Source organism: Myotis brandtii, unplaced genomic scaffold (assembly GCF_000412655.1).
Source record: "Myotis brandtii unplaced genomic scaffold, ASM41265v1 scaffold105, whole genome shotgun sequence".
Lineage (NCBI taxonomy): Eukaryota > Metazoa > Chordata > Mammalia > Chiroptera > Vespertilionidae > Myotis > Myotis brandtii.
The window spans coordinates 3004520-3012492 of NW_005353538.1; the positions used below are offsets into that span (position 1 = coordinate 3004520).

The 7973-nt window shown below is 42.4% G+C and overlaps 1 protein-coding gene and 1 pseudogene across 2 annotated transcripts in view; one reads left to right on the forward strand and one right to left on the reverse strand.

Annotated features, from left to right (window-relative positions):
• The window catches only part of SIK3 (SIK family kinase 3), a 270503-nt gene that overhangs the window by 214811 nt on the left and 47719 nt on the right, over positions 1-7973 (forward strand). The gene's annotated exons all lie outside the window — the stretch shown is intronic.
• The window catches only part of LOC102249459, a 4389-nt pseudogene continuing 2330 nt past the window's right edge, over positions 5915-7973 (reverse strand).

The following is a 7973-nucleotide window of genomic DNA, read 5'->3' on the forward strand; positions in this document are numbered from 1 at the left end:
GTTGTGCACTGGGCCTCTAGTTTTTTCATATGTCTCTTGGCTATCTGTATGTCCTCTTTGGAGAACTGTCTCTTTAGGTCCTTTGCTTATTTTTTATTTATTGGGGGGTTTTTTTGTATCAAATTTTATAAGTTTCTTACAAATTTTGGGTATTAACCTTTTATCAGATATATCATTGGTGAATATATTCTCCCATTCAGTGGGCTGATGATTTGCTTTGGTGTGCGAAAACTTTTTAGTTTGATGTAGTCCCATTTGTTCATTTTTCCTTTTGTTTTCCTTGCTTGAGGAGGTATATCACAAAAAATATTGCTACAATTGATGTCTGATATTTTACTGCCTATGTTTTCTTTTAGGATTTTTATGGTTTTGAGTCTAACATTTAAGTCTTTAATCCATTTTGTCTTTATTCTTGTGTGTGGTGTAAAGAGATGGTCTGGTTTCATTTTTTGGACATATCTGTCCAATTTTCCAGCACCATTGATTGAATAGGCTATCTTCACCCCATTGTATATTTTTGCCTCCTTTGTCAAGTATTAATCAACCATAAGTATTTTTTTAAATGAGTGGTTAGTAGGGTAAGTAGCTCTTAGAAAAATTTAACACTGAAAAGAGATACCAGATATCCAAAATCTACAGTTTTGTTTTATCACCATTAATATGCACATAAGAAAAGAACATTTTAGCAACAATGCAGTAAGCAATCTACTTAGTTTTGCTTAATTATGTCTTCATTTTAAGTAATAACATACAGAGTGTATGTCCACTTGGGTTGGACAAAATACAGGCACATGGAAATTGCATTTTAGAGTAACTGACTGTGTTCCTTAGAGCTAATGATTTAATAAATAGTATGTCAGATAATGATAAGTGCTCTGAGAAAAGTAAATAAGGAAGGAGGTTAGGGACAGAAGTGGTAGATTATTTTAGAAATACGGCCAGAGAACCCCTTCACTTAGAAAGCAACACTCCCACCAGCCTGTGGTTCCACATTCTCACCAGCACTTGATGTTATCAGTGCTTTCAGTTTTTGCCATTTTAATAGATATGTGGTATTTTATTTTATTTTACAATTCTGTAGTGACATATGTTGATGAGCATTTTTACGTGCACATTTATCATCTATACTAGAGGCCTAGTGCATGAAATTCGTGCACCGGTAGGGTCTCTAGGCCTGGCTGGTGATCAGGACCGATCAGGTTCCCGCCTCCTCCTTCCCTCGCCACCTGTGCACCTCCATCACGCAATTCCCCGCCTCCCCTGCCACCCGCGAGTTGCCACACACGTCCACAATTGAACAAAAGTTTTTTTACAAAGCAAAGTTTGTCTTTACTGTATACAGTATATATTTTATTCCGTTACATTAGAAATGCTGATTATCACTGAACTAAGTTGACCTCAGGACTGCTGCTTAAAAAAACAGTGGCAGAGAAGTGCCTTTATGATCTGGCTCCTATCTATCTCTTTAGTCTAACTCCCATTCCAGTCTAGTCACCCTAATTTCCTCTGGTTCCCTGGAATAACTTCCTCTGCCTAGAATGCTTCTTCCTCCCCCACCCACCCCACCCCCATCCACTCCTGTATTAGAATAAGAATTGGATGTGATAGAAATAATCTAGATAATTTCTACCATTCTTTGTGTCTCTGGACTTTTATCATGGGACTTAGCAAACTTTTTATTGTATTATTTCTTTCATTATATATCTTCCTTATTTTCTCTAGACTGTGAGCTTAGAGAAAGTAAAGATGAAGCATGGTTTTTCACAGTTGTCTAGAGCCTAGTCCAGTGTCTGGCATGGGGTAGGACTCAGTAAGTGGTAAGTAGATAGTAAATGGAATCCACTCCAGTGGCTTTCATTTACACTTAGAGTAAAATTCAAATAGTCGTCGTCATTATGGCCTACAAGGCACAACTGTGATCCCCCTATACCCCTCCTAACCCTTCAGTTCATTTCCTGCTGCTCTTCACCTTGGTTTCTGAGCTCCACCCACACAGGCCTCCCTGCCCAGCACACACACTCCTGTTCTCTCAAATATCTGCACGGCTGGCCTTCTCACCTCACCTGAGGTTTCTGGTTAGGTGTCCCCTTACAGAGGCCTTTCCTGGCTGCCCCATCACCCTTTCCCATCACTCGACTTTATTTTTTCATAGCACTTCCCACCATCTGGCATTATGGATTTATGTGTCCTCACACCCCATTTCCACTGTCGCCTGACGGTAATACGACTTTGGTTTTGTTCAGTGCTGTATACCCAGGGCTTAGGACAAAATATGTGTTAAATGAATAGGTTTGTTAAAATGCTAACTACCAAAACCCCTCCAGAGTGTGCACTAGTATTCAAATAATAATATTAACATTTCTGTATGGCTTTCGATTTACACAGTATTTCCTATACTTGATCTAATTTGAACTATTATAACTGTACTATGGAATTGGCATTGACACCTATTCTTTTATCATTTTGCCAATGAAGTTTAAGAAGCTGAAGTTTAAAGAAATCAGTTTACTTGCTAGAGCCACAAGTAATAAATGGTTAAGTCATCACTCATTTCCATGGATGCCCACCACAGTGCAGTAGGAAGGACAGCCCTCCTCTGCTTCCCAGCATCCTCAGGGACCCCTGTGAGCAGCGTGGCCCCTACTTCCCCCACCTTGGCACCATGGCAGGTGTTTACACGAGCCTCACTAGAGCTGGCTTCAGGTTGTGAGTGCTGGCCGAATAGCTAACCATGCTGGCAACCACATTGGCTGTTAATGCTTAGAAATAAACTTTGTTGCATTTAACTACTTAGAAAGAATATTTGTAATATGATCCAAGTTAACATGAAAGTTTAAAAACTCAGAGAACACCAACTTAATTATCCTAAACTAGAGGCCTGATGTACAAAATTCGTGCAAGAGTAGGCCTTCCTTCCCCTGGCTGCCGGCACGGGCTTCCCTCTGGCACCCGGAACCCAGGCTTCCCTTGCAGCCCCAGCTTCATCTGGAAGGTCGTCCAGAAGGATGTCCAGTCTAATTAGCATATTACCCATTTATTATTATAGATGTGGTCATTTTTTAATCCCAGACAAATAATTCCTTAAGTGGGAATAAAAATTTTTGTAAAATTAAGTACAGAAAATGAGGAACAACCCAGTCTAGGAAGTGAGTAGATGATGGCTATGTTACCAGTCTGATCTCTCCTGCCCTCAAGGATATCCCAGTGCTCAGCCTTGCCTCAATCCCAAAGGCCCACCAGAGAATGCTGTCTCAGGGATAAGGCCTGGGAGAAAATGGATTCATAAGGTTGTTTAGTCTTTTCTTAGCTTAGACATCCTATAGGTAAAGTTTCAGGTTCAGATGAAGGAAACCGAGTCTTTCCTTTCAGCCCTTTTCTGCAAACACTTGTAGTTTTGGGGCCCAGTTGCACCTCACTAGACCTCGAGGTCATTGTTTGGGTGGAGCCTTTAGGCCCACTGTCCCTGTACTACATGAGGTAGTGTAATGGAAGAATGTCCCAAAGAACAAGACCGTTTTCTCTCTTAGGCTGTTGTCACAGACTTGAGCTGAGTTGACCTATTTTTCTGCCAAAAGAATATAGAAACTCCAGCAGAGCTGGTATCATTTTCTAAGTTAGCATTTGGGAGGCAGCGTGGGGAAGGCCCCAGAGTCTAGCTTCTTCTACTGAGTTGAATTCCAGAGTCTCTACAGCTGTGCAGGAGGCCACGCAGTACAAATGGACATAGTTCAGGAATTCTGAGCGTCTCTTTATTGTCAGTGATGTGTGGAATGAAGTACCCTCACACTTAGTGGGCATTCTATGCCTGACTCTTCTTTGTTGGATACAAGCTTCCCTTCGTGGGCATCCTGACATATGCCAAGGACATGCATTGGAATGATGATGCCATAAATTTCAAGAGGACTTACTCTAGGCTGAATTGACTTTAAACTACCTAGTTTTATAATTAAGTATATGCCTTCCTCCTTTCTCCCTAGAATGCCACTCCTTTACAGCAGAACTGTGTTTCACTCATCATCATCTATATCATAAAAGGCCTTGGCCGTTACGGCATCACGACCAAATGAGCAGCGGTTGTCACGACGGGCGGGGCAGGGCACCAGCAGCGTCTACGGAGCGTGCGAGGCGTTGCGGGGCATCGTGGGGTGATGGACATGGCCCTGATGGCAGGCTAGGCCTAGGGGACCCTACATGCTCACGATTTAATTGTGCACTGGGCCTCTAGGCTTCCATAAAACCCAACGGTGCCTGGTGTGGTATAAACATTCAAGTAAATATTTTGTAATGACAAACTGCATCATCATGAATTACCTATAGACTTTTACACCAGAACCCAGTGGTTTATTATTATTAAAGAGTTAGGTGATTATCTGAATTATTAATTGGTTTTATGTGCATTTGTTGTGTAGGTGCTATGTAAATGTCAAGGTCAAGTGACTTCTAGTTTTAAAAAGGTTTTGATCTACCATAGACTTTCTTTTCGATCTACTATAAATGTATTTTACTTGACCAGAATTTTTGGATTAAATTTCTCAGAGCATCCCAGAAAGTATTCAGGTGCAACACTGAGCCTAAATTATAGAAGGATTAAAAGCTGAAACTTGCTGTTGCTTGAGCTGTTGCTGAAGATGAGAGGTGGCCTGGCCACATGGTAGCAGATGCTTTCTCTGTCCCCTCCCACTGAGGGAAGCAAACAACTTACATTTTTTGAGCATCAGACTCATTCACTCCTAATATATTTTTAAAAACCAACAGAGGCCTACTTCTTAAAGCCCACTTTCTCTTATTCACCATTCATACTGCTAGCAAATGTAGTAAGATCAGTCATTTATTTAACTGAAGGAAAATTAATTTACAGTGAAAAAACTGCAATGACAGTGAGCACATAGAGATCTCTCACGGGACAATATTTTTGAGTCCTTATTGACTAGACTTCATTGTGACTTAATGAATTGTAGTACTGCACAGCACTTTATCACTGGGAATAGAAGGCCCAGACTTAGAGATGCTTCTGATGGAGACTGTGCTTTGCAGCTCCTGCCAAAAGCTTCTGCTTAGACTCGGACAAATGGGCCCCGATTGGCTTACTCATTGAGAACCTCGAAGCATCTTGCCTGGCTAAAAGCGTTTTGTTTAGAGGGAATGGGACAGGAGATTAAAGCAGCTCACCCACCAGTCTCCATCTAAGGGGCTCAGAGTCCTCAAAGCATTTCCTCATTGCTTTCTGAGGCATACTGTACTGCAGGAGAGAATCTGTGTGGTGCTTTCATGTCAGCGAATGCAGAAACCACAAACGATGTCAGCAAAGAGGCTGGATCTATGTAGGTCAGAGGTAAGCAGGCCTCCCCTGACCAGCTCCATGATTTTACCTTATATAATAGAAGACCAGTGGGTAAATACTGGTACTGCCCTATTATTACCTTTTTAAGAAAAGTGTCTTCTAGCTTATAGAGGAAAATAGAGAAAAGGAAAAAGTTCTGAGTGGAAGGACTCCAGAGATTTGGGCAATAGCTCACATTCATTGAACACTTTGTACAGAACTGTTGCATAACTTATTTAATATCCAAAACAACCCTATGAGGTAGGCTACTCTTGTCATCTGATAGACAAGAAAATTGAGGCATGATAAGTTAAATAATATACCCAGAATCACACAGCTAGTCAGTGGCAGAGCTGAGATTTGAATTCTGGCAGTCTGGCTTCAGAAACTATCTGTCTTTGATTATAATTTAATTCTCAATAAACACATATCTGCCAAGTTATCCCAATTATCAAAAGAGTCTTGGAATAGACATTTTGTCCATCTACAGCTGGATTATTCCCTTTTTTTTTTTTCCTTTTCAGTCATTAGCACTTAATTTTACTTAAAAGTAATAGTGCAGATGAAGAACAGACTAGAATAGTGTTTAAAATGAACTTCTGAAAAATCACATTTATATAAAGGAAATAAAACAGGCCAGAAATCCAAAAAAGGTGCAGCTCGTATTATTGCACTTGAATGAAATGTGTGTTTGGGGCAGCATAATACACAGGCTCACAGGCCCAGAGGAGGAGACAAGCCCAGGACAAGCCCCAGGGAGTATTCCTGTATCACAAGCTCTCCAGTGGCCTCAGACACATTTAACGTTTCGAAACATTCTGTTAGAGCTCTTGACACAAGGGACTGCTGTGTCTTTAACATGTTTTAGTTGCACCCATGCTCTTCGTTTCAATCCTTGTGCAAGTTTAAGGTGCAGCTGGACCTCACATGATGGGACACCTGTTACACCAACAGCACCCAGAGCCCAGGCCACGAAGAGTAGGGAAGGAAGTGAATTTCTACTTTACACAATTTTAGGGACCAAAACTGTGGCTGTAGTTTACCATTCAAGCACTCTTCATTTTGGTCATTTATATTGGAACATGAGCAAAAGTGACAGGGTACAAATCAGCACTAAAGTAATTCCTAAGCTACTAGTAGAAAATATAATTTAAAGTTAAAAAGTCCCAGTCACATTCTTGGAGTGGCATAACTGTATGTATAAGAAAAAGGCTGTAAACTTATAGAAAAGATAATCTCTGACTACTAAAAAGAAAATTGATTTTGCCCTTCCCTTGAGCGTTAAACAGAAAAATGTAAACCAATGGACCTAGTTACCAAAACACACTTGTCCTCTTAAGCCAAGGAGCGACCTTAAAGTTTGGCCTGCGCTGGTTTTATCTTCAAGTTTTCTCTGAGTTTGTCCATGAATTGAAACGTATTCAAGTAGTCAGAACGTTGGGTAAGCCTTTAATGCAAGCAGCCAAGTCCTTGGTCGTGAAGCTGGCCTCGATGGTCTCAATACAGACGTCTCCCAAAGCCTTTGCAAAGCAGCCGAGCTCTTTGTTGTTATCAAGCTTAGCTCTGTGGGCTAACCCTCTGGTCCAGGCAAAAATGGGAGCAATGGGACCGGTAGATGTCTCCTGTCCCTCCTGGTACATGCATTACATGTCCCATGGGCAGCCTCTGCTTCTACCATCTTGCCATCTGAACAAATCAGCACGCTGGTCATCATGCCAAGAGAGCCGTAACCTTGGGCCATGGAATCAGACTGTGTGGCGCCATTGTAGTTTGTATAGGCCCAGATGGAGCCTCCCTCTGACTTCATGGCTTGGGCCACCATGTCATCGATGAGCTTATGCTCAGACCAGATCTTCTGGGCCTCAAACTGGGATTTGTGCTGCTTGTCATAGATCTCCTGCAAGATGTCTTTAAAACACCCATCATATTTCTTCAGAATAGTGTTTTTGGTGCTCAGATACAAAGGCCAACTCTTAGAGCCATCTGGAAAGAACTATGTGTGAGCTCTTGGATTGACTTATCTTGATTGTACATTCCCATGGCAACACCACCACCCTCTTCAAAGTTATGTACCAGATACGTCTTTTCTTTGGATCCATCACTTGGTGTGTAGATTATCTCTACTTTTGCAGGCCCAGAAGCAACAAAATCAGTTGCTCTGTACTGATTCCCATACCCATGGCGGCCTATGATGATGGATTTTACCATCCTCTCACAGGCCAGGGGGATATTTTTGCAGATAATAGTTTCCTTGAAGACAGTACCACCAGAATATTCCGGATGGCACCATTTGGTGACTTCCACATCTGTTTCAACTTTAACTCCTCAACCCTCTTCTCATCAGGGGTGATGGTGCCACACTTGACACTGACGTTATACTTGACTAGAGGCCCGGTGCACAAAAATTTGTGCACTCGGGGGGGTATGGGGGGGGGTCCCTCAGCCCGGCCTGTGCCCTCTTGCAGTCTGGGACCCCTCAGGAGATAACGACCTGCTGGCTTAGGCCTGCTCCCGGGTGGCAGAGGGCAGGCCCAATCCCTAGGTGCAGCCCCTGGTCGGGCTCAGAGCAGGGCTGATTGGGGAGTTGGGGCGCTGCCCCCTGTCATGCACAGAGCAGGGCCCATCAGGGGGTTGAGGAGCTCCCCCCTGTCAC